Below are 3,631 nucleotides of genomic sequence, written 5' to 3' on the forward strand. Positions count from 1 at the left end.
GTCCTGCCCTGGGGAAAAGTCTCTGGCTATTGACTTTATCCATGCCTCTCATTACCTTGTACACCTTGGTCAGGTCACCTCTCTCCCTCCATCTCTCCAGAGAGAAAAATCTGAGCTTAGTCAACCTTTCTTCGTAAGACAGGCCCACCAGTCCTGGTAAACCTTCTTTTCACTCTCTCTAAAGCATCCACATCTTTCCTATAATAGGACGACCAAAACTGGACACAATATTCCAAGTGTGGTCTCACCAGGATTTTGTAGAGCTGTAGCAAAACCTCGTGGCTCTTAAACTCGATCCCCCTGTTAATGAAAGCCAAAACACCATATGCTTTCTTAACAACCCTATCCACTTGGGTGGCAACTTTGAGGGATCTATGCACTTGAACACCAATATCCTTCTGTTCCTCCACACTGCCAAGAATCCTGTCTTTAATCCTATATTCAACATTCAAGTTCGACCTTCCAAACTTCACATTTATCCAGGTTGAACGCCGTCTGCCATTTCTCAGCCCTGCATCCTGTCTATGTCGCGCTGCAGCCTGCAACAGCCTTTAATACTATTAAGTGCACCTCCAACCTTTGTGTCATCGGCAAATTTACTAACACCCTCAACCTCCTCATCCAAATCATTTATAATAATTACAAAGAGCAGTGCCCTACGGAACACCACTCACCACTGACCTCCAGGCAGAATACTTTCTATCTACAACCACTCTCTGCCTTCTGTCAGCCAGTCAATTCTGAATCCAGACAGCCAAATCTCCCTTTATCCCATATCCCCTGACTTTATGAATGAGCCTATCATGGGGAACCTTATCAAGTGCCTTGCTGAAGTCCATATACACCACATCCAGTGCTCACCTTCGTCAACTTGTCTCATCACCCTCTCAAAAAACTCACTAAGATTTGTGAGGCATGGCCTGCCCCTCACAAAGCCATGCTGAATGTTTTTAATCACACTATGCTTTTCTAAATAGTCATAAATCCTATCCCTCAGAATTCTTTCCAAAACCTTGCTGACCACAGATGTAAGACTGACTGGTCTGTAATTGCCAGAGATTTCCCAATTCCCCTTCTTGAAAAGAGGAACAACATTTGCCTTCCTCCAAACCTGCTGTACGACTCCCGCGGAGAGTGAGGAAGCAAAGATCTTCGCCAGCGGCTGAGCAACCTCCTTTCTTGCTTCCCAAAGCAGCCTAGGATAAATCTGGTCTGTCTCTGGGGACTTATCAATCTTAATGTTTGCCAAAATTTCCAGCACATCAACTTCATCAATCTTGATCTGTTCAAGGCTGTTTTCCAGCTCCTCAAAGTTCTCATTCATAACAATGTCCCTTTCCTTACTGAAAGCTGAAGCAAAAAAACTCATTTAGGGCTTCCCCTATCTGCTCAGACTCCACGCACAAGTTCCCTCCGCTATCCCTGACCGGCCCGACCTTCTCCCTGATCATTCTCTTATTCCTCACATATGAGAAAAATGCCTTTGGGTTCTCCCTAATCCTTCTTGCAAAGCCTTTTTCTTGCGCCCTCCTGGCTCTCCTCAGTCCATTTCTGAGCTCCTTTCTAGTAAGCCTATAATCCTCTAAAGCTGTGCTAGATCCTTGCTTCCTCCACCTTATGGAAGCTGCCTTCTTCCTTTTGACAAGAAACTCCTCTGTTCACGTCATCCAAGGTTCCTTAATCTTACCCCTTCTCAGAGGAACAAATTTATGCATCACTCGCAATAACTGCTCCTTAAACAGTCTCCACGTCTTGTGCCCTTTCTGTGGGATAATTGCTCCCAGTCTGTACTTCCCAACTCCTGTCTGATAGTGTCATAATTTCCTTTTCCCCAATTAAATATCTTCCCAAGGTAACTGCTCTTTTCCCTCTCCATGGCGGTGGTAAAGGTGAGGCAGCTGTGCTCACTGTCACCAAAGTGTTCTCCCACCGCAAGATCTGACACCTGTCCTGCTCATTGCCAAGCACCAAATCCAAAATGGCCTCTCCCTTTGTCGGCCTGTCTACATACTGAGTAAGGAAACTCTCCTGAACACACCTGACAAAAACAGCTCCATCCAAACCTTCTGCACTAAGAAGGTTCTAGTCAATATTGGGAAAGTTGAAGTCACCCATAACAACAACCCTGCTACATCTGCATTTTTCCAGAATCTGCCCGCCGATGAGTTCTTCGATCTCCCTACTGCTATTAGGGGGCCTGTAGAATAGCTGTTCCCTTGCTCTTCCTAACTTCCACCCATACTGACTCAGTAGGCAAACCTTCCTTGACAACCTTCATTTCTGTAGCTGTGATGCACTCTCTGATTAGCAATGCTACACCCCTCCTCTTTAACCCCCTCCCTGTTCTTTTTAAATGTCACCCTCAATCTACTCTCCAGCGCAAAAGGTCCCACCTTATCCAGCCTCTCCCTATAATTCAAACCCTCCTGTCCCTGTAACTTTGGTCCCAGCATGTTTCAGGTGGAACCCATCCCATTGGAAGCTCCCTTCTTCCCCAGCACTGGTGACAATGCCAATGTTTTGAGCCAAACATTTATCTCTTTAATCTTGTTAACCCTGTACCAATTTGTTCATGGCTCAGGTGGTAATCTAGAGATTATTACCTTTTTGGTTCTGCTTTTTAAGTTAGCCCCTAGCTGCTCCTAATCCCTCAGTGGAACCTCTTTCTTCTTTCTGCCAATTATCATTAGCACCTACATTGGACGATGTCAACTGGATCTTTCCCCTCCAATTCCAAGTTCCTCTGCAGCCCAAATGAGAGATCCTGAGCCTAGGCACCAGGCAGGTAGCATAGCCTTCAGGACTCCTGATCCTGTACAGATTACAATGTCTATCCCCCCAACTATACAAGCCCGATTACAACTCCATTTCTTTTCTGTCCCCTCTTGAATGGCTTACGGTATTGGGGGAGGCAGCAATCTAGTGGTGTTATCACTGTACTGTTAATCCAGAAATATGGGTCATGTCCTGGTGACCCGGGTTTGAATCCTGCCACAGCAGATGGTGGAATTTGAATTCATTAGAAATCTGGAATTAGAAATTTAATGATGACCATGAGTCCATTGTCAATTGTCAAAAAAAACCATTTGTTTCAATAATGTCCTTTACGGAAGGAAACTGCCATCCTTACCTGGTCTGGACTACATATGACTCCAGACCGCACCCCCAACAATGTGTTTGGTATTTGACTGTGTGACTGATATCTGTTCTGTGTGTGATTAATTAAGGTATGGTGTGAATGTTTGGGCCCAAAACTAGAGTGCATAGATTTAAGATGAGAGGGGAAAGGTCTAAAAAGACCTGAGGGGCAACATTTTCAAAGAAGGTGGTGTGTACAGGGGAACCTCGATTATCCGAACGGGATGGGTGGGCACTATTTCGTTCGGATAATCGATTATTCGGTTAATCCATTAAATGCCTTTCCTCTGGGGTGTGGAGTTTTTAAAGTCTGCTCCCGTTCAGGAAACTGCAGCAGCACACTGCACACTAGACCCCACTCCCAACTCCATGTGCCACCTAGCTCTGCCCCCAACACCGACCCTCGACCCCCCCAACCCCAAACCCCGACTCCCCACCCCCAACCCAGTGCCACCTAGCTCTGCCCCCAACACCGACCCTCGACCCCCCCAAC

Source organism: Chiloscyllium plagiosum, unplaced genomic scaffold, assembly GCF_004010195.1.
Source record: "Chiloscyllium plagiosum isolate BGI_BamShark_2017 unplaced genomic scaffold, ASM401019v2 scaf_9234, whole genome shotgun sequence".
Lineage (NCBI taxonomy): Eukaryota > Metazoa > Chordata > Chondrichthyes > Orectolobiformes > Hemiscylliidae > Chiloscyllium > Chiloscyllium plagiosum.